Below are 16,370 nucleotides of genomic sequence, written 5' to 3' on the forward strand. Positions count from 1 at the left end.
TTGGTCGGGGATTTTAGGACGACGTCGGTGTAAGGCAAGTTTTATAACTAACTCTACCTCTTTGGCTTGTGTTCTTTGCATCTCTAATACAGTTCCAGGATAAATTAAAGTTAAATTAAATTGGTTTGCACGTTAACTGTTTCAAAACAGTATGAGTTTCCTGTATGTGTATTTATGTGCAATGTCAAACTGTTTTTGCTTAATCCTCGCTCTAATTGATTTCGATTATTAAGTAAGGAAGTTAAATATCTCTAGTGCATCTTGGGACTTAGTATTAACCATTAGAAACTTGGGTTGAAGGAACAAAGTCGCCGGAGTTGAAGAAGAAGTTGTGACATTAGGTTTCTTTCATGTGAGTGTTGCTTCGTTTTTTTAAACTTTTGGTTTAATTCTTGTTCCCAATGGTTTTGATTAATAATCAAGGAAGTTGATTAGCTTTTGAACACAAAAAGGACTAGGTTTTTAATCAGCCAAAAATTTGGTTTGAAGGATCCATATTGACACACACCGCCGGAATTAGAGAAGACGATGCACAGGGGAAGGAACCTGTGCTAATTCAGAAAGAGGCGGCTAAATCATAAATTGAGCAGGCTCAATAATTTTGGAGGAGGCTCAATTTCAGAAAGAGGCGGCTCAATCATAAATTGAGCAGGCTCAATAATTTTGGAGGAGGCTCAATCATAAATTGAGCAAGCTCAATAATTTTGGAGGAGGCTCAATTTTAAAAAAAGAGGCGGCTCAATCTTAAATTGAGCAGGCTCAATTATTTTGGAGGAGGCTCAATAATTTTGGAGGCGGCTCCATCTTGTGTGGAGCCGGTTCCTTCGACGGTTTTTCACTTTTTTTTGGCTTTTCTGCGAACCTAGACTACTGTGGTTAAATTTTTAAGGTTCCAGGCCAATTCAAGAGCTATTCTAGGGATTTTCAGTAAGGGTTAAACCCTAGTTAAATTGGTAAAAGAGATGGTAATTCATAAGATACCATAGGAAGCTGAAATAGGGTCACAGTCTAACCCTTAGAGAAGTTTCCAGATAGTTTGCTGCGGACGATTCAAGTTGTTTAATTTTAAATTAGCAATTGAATTAGGAGTTTGATATGTAAATTATATAACAGTGGTATGAGATTAAGCGTGTTAACTAAGATAAAATCAGTTAATGCTTAATAAGGAAATAGTTGATGTTTACCAAAGATTTGTTTATATCAACCTATGGGATGTGGTGAAGTAATTACAGGTAAGCATGTTAATTCTGTTCTAACTATTATTATGCTTATTATAAATTGCAGAATGGTTATATTGATTTCTCTGCATTTAAAATTTGTCAGAAAATCAAGTACTGGATGTATTGAACAAGCATGCTAGTTAAACATTCTTGTTATGCTTATGATTGGATATGTTGATATTGATATGTTATACTGTCATATATATATTATCAATTCTGGATGGATGTTTTGTATGAACCGGTATGGGACGGTGTCATACTAGGAGGATTAGCTTAAAAATGCTAAGTCCTACCTACTTTGGATTAAGGGACGGATTAACTACAAAAGTTAAGTCCTACCTATGTTTTGTGTCAGATCAATAAATAATTGAGTGACACTTTGGTTTGACATGGAATTTAAATATATTTTTATGATGTTACGATATGAGCCTGAGTCTCAGAGTCATTGGTTAGGGAGCGTATATGCATTGGGATGCATAGCTGGCTATGATGGTTAGATGTGTACCCTGCTAGGACTAGGTAGTCATGCCCACCTTTGGGTGCGTTTTCGCATGGTGCCTACTAGTCAGGTTGAGACAGGCCTGTAGTCCAGTGAGAGTCCTGTAGTGTGATTATATATATATTTTTTATCTACGGACTATTAGCTATTGTTGGATTGGTTAGGATGTACATGCGTATCGGGTCTCTGCTTGGGTAGTAGTAGTATAGAACTTGCATGTGGGCCTGACCCACTCATCATTTTTCAGGTATCGGACATTTCCAGTCTAGAGCTTGTTCGTGCTGAGCAGAGACGATCTTCCATTCTACCGACGACGTAGGATTTATTTCCATATATTAGATTTGGATTTTAAATCTTCAGTTTTACTTTCATTCAGTTTGGGATTTTTATTAGGGGTCCACTAGGGATGGATTCCCGAGTTGTAACTACTGAAGGTTTTTGGATTACCGGATTTAAGTATTTAATTAAAGGATTTTATTTCTAGTGTCTTCCAGCTTGTTATTTTTATTTCTGATTTTAATTTGTATTCCGTGTTCGATTTAAATACTTTAATTGTCTGATATCCCTCGGATCTGTGTTCGGACTTGATCACCCGTGGCTCTAGAATCGAGGGGTATCACATACACCCCATTCTTAGTCAGCACAAACTTATCAGATACAAAGACCAGCTTGAACCCATTCTTGCTTAGTAGTGACCCAGAGACCAAGTTCTTCCTGATGTCTGGTACATGCAGCACATTATTAAGAGTGAGCTCTTTCCCTGAGGTCATTAGTAGCTTGATCTTTCCTTGTCCTTCAACCTTTGCAGTAGAAGAATTCCCCATATAGAGTTGTTCTTCATTATCTATAGTTTCATAGGTAGTGAACATCCTCTTTTCAGAGCAAACATGACGAGTAGCTCCTGTGTCCACCCACCATTCTCTGTTGTTGCTTACCAGGTTGATTTCAGAAACCACAGCTGAAAGATTTAACTCTGATACATCAGCTGTCAACTTATCTTCTTCAGCTATGTGCACCTCAGTGGTTTTCTTCTTGGGGTTATGATGTGTTTTGCGGCTAAGACAATCTTTAGCTCGGTGTCCTAGCTTGCCGCATATGAAACACTTCCCAGTGAACTTCTTATAGTTTCCTTGGCTAGGACCTTCTCCAGAATGCTTCCTCTTCTTATTTTTCTGTTCAGCTTCCACTATATTTGCCTTTGACACCATTGAAGAATTTCCGGCTCTCTTTTCAGATGTACAGTTATCTTCTTCAATTCTCAGCCTGACAATTAAGTCTTCGAGCCCCATTTCCTTGCGCTTATGCTTCAAGTAATTTTTGAAATCTTTCCAAGTAGGTGGCAGCTTTTCAATAATTGAAGCTACTTGAAAGGATTCACTCAATGTCATCTTCTCAGCATGTATCTCATGTAGGATCAGCTGGAGCTCCTGCACTTGGCTCACGACTGTCTTGGAGTCTATCATTTTGAAGTCCAGAAATCGTCCAACCACGAATTTCTTCAAGCCAGTATCCTCTGTTTTATACTTTTTGTCTAACGACTCCCAAAGCTCTTTAGCAGTATTTATTGGACTGTACACATTATATAAGGTGTTGTCCAATCCATTGAGGATGTAGTTCTTGCATAGGAAGTCTCCATGCTTCCATGTATCAACAGCTCCAAGCTTGGTAATGTTTGTATCACCCTCATCTAACACTGGAGCAGTCTCAGTCAGATACTTGCTTAAATTCAGAGTTGTAAGGTAGAACATCATTTTCTGTTGCCACCTTTTAAACTCTGTCCCGTTGAATTTTTCGGGCTTCTCCCCATGACTGACGGGAACATTAGGCACGGTAATAATCGTACTTGCCATTTGTCTGTTATATATTGATATATAGACCACGAGTCAAATTATAATAATTATAACAACAATAATAATTAAATAATTATTACTATAGTATAAAGTTATCTGCCTTAAGATTGTTGAGCAAATATGTATCATATACTATAGTATAATTTATTTAAATATTATTTGTAAATATAATATTTATTATAATAATCTATATATATTTATATAGTTTAATATCAAGAAAATAAAACTATAAAATAAAAGAACTTGTTAAAGTCGAGGCTAGAATTTAATTCTATAGCCTTAAGACAGATACGCCCCGCTACGGTGCTAACGGACTCTTCGGCGTCTATCTCCCAAGATACAACGACTTTTCCTTTGGTAGTATCACTTCAAACCAATGGAATAGGCGAACCGGCTCGGTGAAGTACTCTCAGACTCGGATTCGGACTCGAAGTGAGTGACTAAGGTTCGAACCCAATTAGTTAGGGTTGAACCCAAACAGAATCCCTAAGGTTTGAACCCAATTGGTTAGGGTCGAACCCAAACAGATTATAAAAGAAAAAGAGGGAGAAGTAAATTCAGAAGAGAGAAGATTTTGTTCTGAATTTGGTATATTGAAATGAATCCAAGGAGGGCTATTTATAGGCTTAATGGTGCCTATTCCAAATGGGTGCACCCATATTCCGAATGGATGCAACCATTGTGGACCAATGAGACATTAGAAAGCCAAAACTGATTTAGGTTCAAAAGGTGCAACCCTTGGTTCAAACAAAAACTGTTTTATGGTTTTTAATTTGAATTTAAACCCAAAACATATTAATCCGATCCAGCCCAGCAAGCAAACTTCGGCCATTAATTCAGCCTAGCCCAGCGTGCTCCACCCGCAAGCCCACTTAAATAAGTCCAGTAGACAAATAAAATAAATTTCAACCACACAGGCCCAGTCCAACTTTGTGTAAAAAGGTTAGACCCATTTTAGAATTAAGCCCCGCCCCGCCCAAGCCCGGACCGGACCGGGTCGGGCGGGCGGGCGGCGCGCGTGTGGTAGTTGGTTCGGATCCAGGCTAGCCTAGGTCCTCCCCCTCTTAAAAACTTGGGTGCCCTTGGGCCCAAACCCAAATCCCATACTAGACATATATATACTCAAGGTTGCTTTACTACTTTTTCGATGTGAGAGAAGCATTTCCCACTTTATTCACACCCATTTAGGCTTTATAAATCACTTACTTTGGAGCCAATTTCTCATTCACCCGGAAACGGATTTGAGAAAATAAATATACCACGTTCATCTCCTCGCAGAGAGGAACGCGCTCGTCAATAGATTCGCAAAAAATTCTTAGCGGAATCTTTTAAAAATCCTTCCAAAGTTTGCGTTTTCTAATGCCGTTTCCAACAACCCTAATATCCATTTTCCATCAAAGTAAGGAACAAATAGGAAAACACTTTTCCAATAATTAATTATCAAAAAAGTAATTTATAAATTGACGAAATAATATAATATTAATCTCATATCTATTTATTTAACCATCAAATAATATAAATAAATCATGTGTCCAAATCATGTAGGGCACAAATATAAGAAATAATCTTACAGTCTCCCACTTAGCCCATATTATAACTTCTGTAGTGGTTTAGTAAAATAGTCATTAATGTGTACCATAAATCAGATTAACTCATTAAGTTGGTCATCATAAATATTATGATAAATAAACCACTAATGTGAGTCATGACGGTTGTATGTCACTAAATGACATAGTCCCTTCTATGTACCACAACACTAGTAACCTATTTAACATAATATTATTAGTATTTAACCTGTTTCATCATACTTCTCATAATGTTCACCATGTGATATCCCTCGATTCTAGAGCCATGGGTGATAAAGGCCAAGCACAGAACCGAGGGATACCAGACAATTAAAGTATATAAATAAGCACGGATTACAAAAATGATAACTAAGAAATAAATAAAAAAAACACAGAAAGAAACTAAAATAATAAATCCTTAATTAATAATAATAAATCTTCCAAATAATAAATGAATCCAAAATCTCCGATAATATTACAACTTGGGAATCCATAAAGTGGACCCCTAATAATAACCCAACTGAAATAGATGAATTCGATACTAAATAAAAGAAAGCAACAACTAAAAAGAAATCCTACATAGATGAGTGAAGAAGATTATCTCTGCTCAGTATGAACAATCTCTAACTCTGGAATCGACGAACACCTAAAAAATAATGGTGGGTCAGGTCCACAAATAAGTTCTACTCTACTACAATCCAAGCAGAGATCCGATACACATATACATCCTAGTCAACCCAACAATATCTAATAGTCTGTATATATATATACAAATTAAAAGGACTCTCACTGGAGTATAGGGTGACCTCAATTTGAATAGTAGGTAACATGCCAAATGTACATACAGTGGGCATGAGTACTTAGACCTACCAAGGCACACAACAAACCACCATACCCAGCTAAATATCTTATTACAATATACACACCCTAATCACTGATCATGAGACTCAAGCTCTTATCAGTGTATATATATATATCTATACATATATAAGATCCATCTAACCATAAAATAAAATGTCATCCAACTGGTATAGTGGCCTGACATGAAATAAGTAGGACTTAACTTTTTAGTTAATTCATTCCTTATTAGTTTGAATAGGTAGGATTTAACTTTAATTAGTTAATCCGTCTATAATCCAACAATCCAACAATTGATGTAATAAATAAAATAATACATCAATTAAATCCGAATAATATGCATAATAAAAATCAGATAATTAACTGAGCATATTATACTGCTGATACATGATTAAAATTGTATAATTATATATAGAAAATTGCTAGAACAAAAGTAAGCAATTTAAAACACCCATATTCAATAATAGTATGCAAATTCATTTTAAAATTTCATAGTGTTCAAGTCCATAGCATATTACGGTAGGTTATGCATTTTGGGATTTTTCCATGTACATTAAAATCATTTAAATCAATTAAAATGGAACAATACACATTATGGGCAAAATAACCAAGAACCCAAATCACAGCCAAACCTCAACATAGTCGACTGTGCCCTCCAATACAGCCTACTACATCCCTCAACATAGTCTACTATACGCAATCTACTATGCCCTTTAACATATATAATTAACTATTTCTTCCTTGTAACTCCTCTGTTTTCCCGTCCAACCTCCATTGTTAAGGATTCTAACCTTCGATTTTAGGTTCCAGAGTGTCCCAATCATTAATTTAAAGCCTTTAAATATGTTCACATAAATTCACAACACATATCATACATTAATTTATCAAATCATACAAGTTACATGAAAACCCATAACAAATAAATCATATACTGTATTTAATTTCTTAAGCATGTAAACAGGTTTATTACTTCCAATTAATCGTTTTCGAGTTGTTCTAAGCATGTATAGAACACGTGATTGATCTAAGGAAAAGAGATAGAAGAAGAATTTGCCTCTTAAGTTTAAGATTGAAACCTCAGACTCCTTCTTCTCGAATTTTTCGGTGACCGTTGCGTTGCCATCAAACCTCTCTACTGCTTTATGCTAGCTTGTGCATAAACTCTCCTTTCCTTTCCTTGGGTTCGGCCTCAATTCCTATAGCGGCACCTTCTCTTTCTTTCTTTTCTTCTATCGGTTTCTCTTTCTCTGTATCTCTCTATCCTCACGTCCATCTCTCTGATATTATAAGGGTTTACAAACCCTATTGTAGACTATTATATGTATATATATAGGCTTAAGAAAAACCCTAAATCTAATTCAAAACTAAGTCTGATAACCTAAGTAAAAAGGAAAGAAATAAAAGAAAAATAAAAGAAAAGAATTAATACATATATAACAAGTTCTGCACGTGAAGAATAAGTATATATATACAATTAACTTATAACTATATATATATATATATATATATATATATAAACACTAACAATAATAACTATTATTACTAAATAATAACAATAATAATTAAATATAATATCCTCACATACATACGTATAACTGCCCATGGGTAATACCCGTACCCATTAAACCTCCTATTCAAGTAGTCCATGCGAAACATTGGATGGTTCATTACTACTATTCAAGTCCAACTATTTTAAAATAAAAATAAAATAAAACAATTTAATTAATTTAACAAATTATCAACAACTAATTCAATTAACATTTAAGCACACAAAAACAATTAATTCAATTAAAACATATAAGCAAATAACCAAGTTATCAAATAATTAATAAAAATGCAATTAAAACAAATAATTAAATGCTGAGATTATCTTTTTAAAATTAGGGGTACTACACACCACCTCTATATGACCTTATGATTTTCACTTTTCAATCTAATTGTCTTTCAACTTCATTTGTGTAGATTGTATTAAAGGTAAAAATCAAACACACAAATAAAGGAGCCACAAGAAGTACAAAGCTTCTTGAATTATTTATACAGACATTTGTAGACCTTATGATGTTTCATCTTTTGGTGGAGAAAGGTATTTCATCACCTTTATAGTTGAATTTTCACATTTTGGATATATCTATTTAATGTGGATACTCTTGAAGTATACTTCATTTATGATGTTTCAACTTCATTCTCAAGCAGTGGATACTCTTGAAGTATACATAAATGAAGTTGAAAGACAACTAGATTGAAAAGTGAAAATCATAAGGTTATATAGAGGTGGTGAACATTATGGAAAGTATAATGAAATAGGTTAATACTCTAACCGTTTGCTAAACTCCTTGAAATATATGGCATTTGCGCTCAATACACTATATTATGCATGCCATAAAAAAAAAAACGTGTAGCTGAAAGGCGTAATCGTACTCTTATGGATTTGATTAGGAGTATGTTAAGTAATTCCTCGTTACCCATAATGTTGTGGATATTAAATAGTCTAAAGAGTACAAGTTTTACTATCCCAAACATAGTACGAGAATTATTGAAACTGGAAATATCAGATTCATTGAGAATGGTGAAATCAGTGGGAGTGATAAAAATAAGAATGTGATCATTTAAGAAGTTAGGGTACAAATTAATTTACCCATAACTTATAAGGAAATAATTATTCACTTAATTGTTGAATCGTATAACAACGAATAACAATTGAATGATCTACAATCTATTCATTGGTGACAATTTCACTATGGAGTTGTTGATCATTCAAAAAAATTACTTTTTTGGGTACACTTAAAAAGGTCCTAAGACGAGAAGTATCATTATATTTCAACATCTCATAGTTTTTCATAGCAACTAATAATTTTTCGTGTTGTGCAAGCATTCGTAACATGTGCACATTCTTAATGGTTGGCTTCAATATTTCCCTCCACAAGTAGATGAAAAATTACTTTCTGGGTACACGAAAAAAGTCAAAAAACTAGAAAAATATTATTCTACTATGATATTTCATATCTTTATTAGCATGGACCATAAACCAACTTGGAGTAATTTTGTTAGAATTTAGTTTGTAATCTATTTGAATTTGAATTGCCTTATAATTGATTACGTCGCTCTCATAATGGAAGGTAGAAAATTTTCATTAATTGAAGCATTATTGTTTAGATTTTGATATTATTCCAAATAATTCCTCTTAATTTAGGTAGGAAAGAACATAACAACTTTTCTAGCAAGATGGTGAAAAATATTTCAAATTATATCATCCCAAACAGTCCTTAGGACTTATTTTTGATCTATATTCTTTTTCGGGCCTGTGCTCCTCCCCAAGCTGCAGAATGATGTATATAATTTACTCATATATATATATATTATATATACTTGCTTTACCTTTCAAAAATATATATATATATTTAGGCTCCATTTGTTTTAACGTAAAATATTTTTTCCAGAAAATATTTTTATTTTTTAGGTAAAATGTTTTTTTATTTGTACGTTTTGGCGTTTGGCAAAGGTCTAGATCAAGGTTGAGGTCCCTAGACGTATAAAATAACTTATCAAAAATTAATGGATAAATTATTTTTGTAAAATTTTAATATGTTTTTCCTTCGTAAATATTTTACTGCAACCAAACACCATAAAATAAAATAAAAAATTTTAAAAAAATATTTTACATCCAAACAAACAGAGCCTTAGACGAACATTGATTTGCATATAATGACAATGCTTCAAGCCTAGAAGCAAATTAACCACCAAGATGGAAGCTGGATTGAAACCTAAAAAGGAGAAGATGAATTACAAAACCTGAAATGATAGAAGAATCAAAATAACAGTTTGTTTATGAGAGGAAAAAAGAGAACAACAAGTTGCCTGATTAAGAGATCAAGATTCAGGACTTACAGTTATTTTGAAATTACAACCAACCATTCAAGACTTACAGAGATATAATCATCTAAATTATGTTGCACTTTGTTAGAATTTTTCTCAAGTTCATCATAGTGCTTTATTTGAGGTGAAAAAATCTTTAGTTGAGGTGAAGCTATGAAGAGATTTTGATCTAAAGTGGAGATTGTTGGGTTTGTGGCTTAAAATTCGTGTACAGAAAATTAGTTTCCTTTTTCGTTTTGGAAGGCTAAAATTTGTAGAGGAAAGTGTATCCCATTGTGTTTCTATTTTAGAGTTTTGATCATTATGGTAACTTCTTGTAGGCAAGCTGAGAAATACTTGTCCAACAAGGAATTGGATTTGAAGACTCTGTAAATAGAGATTCGTATGAGAGGTTTAGAAAGAGAGAGAGAAGAGAAAAGATGTAAGGGGTTTAAGGGTGAGTGTTATGAAGAGAGGGGAGAGTACATGTAATTCTCGAGTGTATACATGTAACCTAAAAAAGAGATAATAAGTGAGTGAGTGGGGTTGTGACATGTGGTTGTATATTCTCTTCGTTGATTCATAATAGTGAAACCTCTATCTCCCATGGACATAACCCTAGAGTTGGGTGAACTATGTAAAATATTGTGTTATGTGTGGATATATGTGATTGTTAGCTTCATATATGCTTGTATTGATGTGATGTGATGATGCTTTCACTGTGTGTGATGAATGAGGGATTTAACTCTCAACAACAGCCGACCGTTGAATGGGTTGGAGGGAGTTAATTTTTTTCTAACAATTGGTATCAGAGCCGATGGTTGGTCAGAGCCTGTGATTGGTCCTGAAGATCAATAGAAGAAGATTACTGTGAAATTTGTCAGAGCAGAAGATGACCGTTAGGTGCTATGGAGATTCAATCAAAAGTTGATGATGACACGAAGGTATGAAGAATGAAGGGGTTTGTTATAAGCCCAATAAAGAGCAAAGAAGAATATGAAGAGTGAAGATGAGAGGTTTGTTGCTTTGATCCAGAAAAGTAATTGATGAAGATGAGTTGAATATTGGTGGGTTGCCATGCGTGGGCAATTGAACATCAATACAAACATATATGGAGCTCACCAAAAAGATATTCTTATAAGTTGTGAGACAAATGCATAGCCATAATTAAGCATAAATGTATGACCAGTTCATATAGAAACAAAATTTTCAGGGAATATTGAGAATTTGCAGTGTGATATGGCCATAGCTTCTCTTATTACCCAAAAAAAAAAAAAAAAAAAAAAAAAAAAAAAAAAAAAAAAAAAAAGAAGAAGAAAAAGGATAGCCATAGTGTTTGGCTTCTGAAGCTGATGTAATGATAAAATGAGCTATGCTTTTCTATAATTAATATAATTTGAAATATAAAACAAAACTGAAGACATAAAATGATAAAATTGTCAATTTTGAAGGATATAGAGATGATTCCAGTTGCGTAAAACATTTTTAGAAATTAAAATAACTATAACTTTCTTTCCTCGAGTTATGCATCACTGAACACATTAACATAATTAATATTGAATGAGGTGAAATTCAAGAAAGATAATTGTTACTAAAGTTGTCATTTGAAACATTGACATAAGAATAATTGAATCACAAACTTCTATTTTCGTGGTGCAACTGAAATGAATAGACAATCGCATACCATTAGCAACTGATTTACTGTGGTCTCACGAAAATAAGGACTCATTATTCTTTCTTCTTTGTTTAAGGACCACTCAACCTGAAATGATAGAAAAATTAATCAAAATGTGTTAGTCTTAGTATTCATTGGCAACTATATGGTACTGACCTCACAACAATGTACCTTTCGGATATAAGTGCCAAAATAACAATTGAGAAACCACTTGGAAAGTAGTGTAGAGTAGCGAGCAGCAGTATCCACGACGATGGCTTCTTCAAAATATCTATAATGATTTCTTCTTCCCTTGTTTTCAATTTCCTTAAAGAAATCAATGGCATTCTTAAGGAGCTCATTATCAATCAGCTTCTCAGCACGTTCTAGATTAAGTTGTCCACAAAATATTTATAATTTAAAATTCAAATTAAAGGAGAAGAGAAATCTTATGTACGACCACTATATATCGAAATAAAATTTTAACAAACCAAGTAAATGACTGCATTCTGCAATTTAGTCCACAATGAATTAGATACATACAATTCAAAACAGAAATAGAGTTTACATAAAAAGTTCCTTTATGGATATTTAATAATGATACGAGAGTCACATTAGATAGAAAGAGAACTATGCATGAGAACTTACAGAATCACAGAACAGAAGGATTGGGACTTCATTAATTGGTGAGCTAGTTATCAGTAAACAGTAGTTGTTTTGTGGACTAAACAAGCTCGAAAGTTGTGATACCCCCAAATTTTAGCGCGTGGGTTGATCAAGTCCATACCCAAAAATACGGGGATATCAAAGACAATTGATAGTAAACAAGCACAGAATAGAACATAAATAAAAACTAAAAGGATAAATTAAGCAGAAAGGAAGTCTAAGTGATAATAGGGTTACAGTCATCCAAAACAAAATAAAAGTTCTAAAATACAACTTGAGAATCTCATAAAGAAGACCCCTAAATTCAAAACCAACTGCATAACTAAAATAGACAAGTCTGATATCTAAATGGATAAAACTCCTACCCTGGAGTAAATAATAAGAGTAGATGTAAGGTAGATGCAACAGACAGCTAAAACCTTAGCCCTGCGGATGAAACTGACGAGGGCCTGAAATATTTCAACAAAAGGTGGGTTAGACCCACAAGCAAGTCCTCTCTACTATATCCCAACAGAGAATCGATAAACTAATCATCTCAAATCAAAAACCATACAAGTAATAATATCTATTAATATAGAAATATACACCACTAAAATATAAATTATTAATCATTGATATGCAATAAAAAATGTGCAATGAATTCCACAAATGATAAGTGTAAAAATATAATAGCAAGAAACTCAATAATAATCAACCACATACCCAACAGCCATAAAATCTGTCCCGGTAAAGTGAGTCAAAACTTATTAGCCAACTCACGTGATTCCATACATGCATATAAATAACCAACCACATACCCAATAGCCATAAAATCTATCCCGGTAAAGTGAGTCTAAACTTATTAGCCAGCTCACGTGGTTCCACACAGGCGTATAAAAGTAATAATGATTGCAATTTAAATGACATAATAATTTTCATAAGATGCACACATTATAAAACATGTTAATGATTAATATCATCAATGGCTTATAAGCTAATTAAATTTCAAATAACATTCGTTATATTTTAATAACAACTATGGCATGATTAGTATCATAAAAAAAAATTACAATTTTAAAAATAGTCCATTATGAAAATATCCGAATACTCATAGTGATTAAAATCACTTAATAAAATACTAATAATGATTTATATCATTAATTAAAATAATACTACATTTATGATTAAATAATAATCACAAATATCATAAAACTACTTAACACTTAACAGTAGTTACTAAGCAAAACATCACCCAATTAATTTTAAAAACCAACATTAGCATAATAAAATATTTGCCATAAATAATTCATCTCGGTTTAACTAATTTTCACGACGCTATCTCACTAAAATAGAAATATCTCTTAGTAGGATAGGAATCTGAAAATAAAATTGGTACCATTGGAAAGTTAACGAAAAATCCTTAAATTTCAACTCAAGAATGACCCAATTTGGAGTTAAAATGACTAAGTTATGACTGTTTCAATTTCGTGTCACAAAACAGGCATAATAATAGGTTGAGCTCAAACGCTACTGTGAGCGCGCCCACACCGGATCAAAAGCTAAGCTCCTGACACATGGCATATTCTGATTCACTACTATATCAACTCTGATGGTGCATGTCGTACCAAATCATTTTTTGCGACTGCATGGGTGCAATCATGCGTATGCACCGCACCTTATCGAAGCCTTATAAATCATCAAGATTGATGGTCTGGATCTGCGCGCGCATGGTGTTTCATGTAGCCACGCCGCACTGGATCACAGACCCTTCTTCTCTAACAATTGTCGCCGCCGGTGGCCGGAAACTTCGCCAGAAATTGCAAAATGCATAAAATGGCCGGAAAATACTAAAAAAATCCAGAAAAATCTATAAAATTCCTAAAAATTATAGATGCATTGTTTAACCATTTTAAAGTTATAAATGCAACAATTGGTCCCATAAAAATTCTAAAACACCTTAAACTCATTTTAATTCTAAAATTTATCATAAAAATAAAAATATAATTAATCACTTAAACTAGCATGATTCTTGATCATAAAATTGCATAAGCACAGAGGTGAAAACTTTATAAATTCAAAAGGGAAGAGAAGAGCTTGGACTTGCCTTTGATTTTCGTATTGAAATCAATTTGCAAGTCTCCTCCAGCCTCCTCCTCAAAACTTCTTATCCAAATCCTACGGTCCTCTTTGGTTCTCTCCTTCCTCACTGTCTAGACCAAGGTAAGCATAGTATATATATATACATACCAACTCTCTCTCTTTCTCTTCATAAATACTTATTCTCTCTCTAATAAATACTCATTCTCTTTCTAATAAATTCTTTGAAGTTTTTCTCATGAAGTCTTTGAAATAGGCTATGTACAACACATTAAAGTCCTCAATCCATTAACTATCGGAGCAGATATCAGCCCATTTGTCTTCTGTTTTACCAACCCCAACATAAGATAGTCAAAAGCAATTCAGAAGCTATTTTATTTTATTTTTTTGCTGACAATACCTAGTGCTACACAATCCCCTTTAAAGATACGAAACTTACCAAAATCAAACTATTAAATGGAGTTTCCAACCCACCAGTAAATACCAACTTAAAGTTCTAAAAAAATCATATAAATAATTCTTAACGTTAAATAATTTAAATACACATAAATAACTAACTAACATTAAATAATTAAAACCACAAAATAATAATAATAAAAATAAAAATATATAAATAATTTAATTTAATCAAATAAAACTCGTGTAATAATTTCCTTCAAATTACGGGGTATTACATTCTTCCCCCCTAACAAAGGAATTTCATCCTCGGAATTCATCACATAATTGAACTAAATAGCTCTGGGTACTTGATACGAATTTCATCTTCCCGTTCCCAAATGGATTCTGCCTCATTATGATGACTCCACCGGACACGTACAAGAGGAATAGTCTTCGTGCGTATCACCTGATCCCTACGATCAAGAATACAATAAGGTTGCTCCACATACGTCGTATCGGGCTGCAACTCAATCTCACCCAGATCTATGTGCTGATAACCATCCTCATCGCGGAGAAATTTCTGTAACATGAAAACATGGAATACATTGTGCACCCTATGCAGATTGTCTGGTAGCGCCAACCGGTATGCTACTGCTCTAATTCGATCTGCGATCATGAAAGGACCCACAAAACGAGGAGATAACTTCCCTTTCCGTCCGAAACGCATTACTCCTTTCATATGAGACACCTTCAGTAAAACCTAATCTCCAACCTTGAACTCTTATGCACGAGTTCGACGATCTGCATAGCTCTTCTATCTATTCTGAGTTGTACGCATACGATCTCTAATAAGAGCAATCTTTTTTGACGTGTCCTTAATGAATTCAGGACCCAGAAATCTGCTCTCGTCAACCTCTAACCAATAAATATGAGATCTACATGGTCGACCATACAAAGCCTCAAATGGTGCCATGCTAATAGTTTTCTGATAACTATTATTGTATGCGAACTCAGATAACGGTAAATAATATTCCCAATTGCCCTTAAAGTCAAGGACACAAGCCCTGAGCATATCCTCCAGAATCTGATTCACCCTTTCAGTTGCCCATCGGTCTGAGGATGATAGGCTGTACTGAGATGTAACTCTGTACCTAAAGCCTGCTGAAAGCTTTTCCAAAATCCTGATACAAAATTTGGATCTCTATCTGATATAATGGACAATGGTATACCATGTAACTTCACTATCTCTGCTATATAAAGTCTAGCATACTGCTCTGAAGTGAAATCGGTCCGAACTGGTAGAAAATGAGCTGACTTGGTCAATCTGTCAATAATGACCCAAATAGAATTGTGATTCCGATATGAAGTAGGTAATCCCTCAATGAAGTCCATGGAAATACTTTATCATTTCCACTCAGGTATGGGAAGTGGCTGTAGAAATCCTGGCGGTCTCTGATGATCAATCTTCACCATCTGACAAGTACTGCACTTAGAAACAAAAATTGCTATGTCCCTCTTCATACCTGCCCACCAAAACTGACGTTTCATGTCTTGGTATATCTTATCCCCACCTGGGTGCACAGAAAACTGGGAACTGTGCGCCTCCGTCATCACCATTTTCCTCAAATCATCAACAGGAGGAACTATTAAATGTCCTTTGTACCTCAAACCCTTATCTAAGACCACGGAATAAAATGGAACCTCACTTGAATTCAACTCTGTAACTCTATCAATGCATTGTCGGTCTGCGAG

The sequence above is a fragment of the Cornus florida genome, unplaced genomic scaffold, assembly GCF_030987335.1.
Source record: "Cornus florida cultivar Cherokee Brave unplaced genomic scaffold, ASM3098733v1 CherokeeBrave_3.0.0_Hap2_Chr02, whole genome shotgun sequence".
NCBI classification, from domain to species: Eukaryota; Viridiplantae; Streptophyta; class Magnoliopsida; order Cornales; family Cornaceae; genus Cornus; species Cornus florida.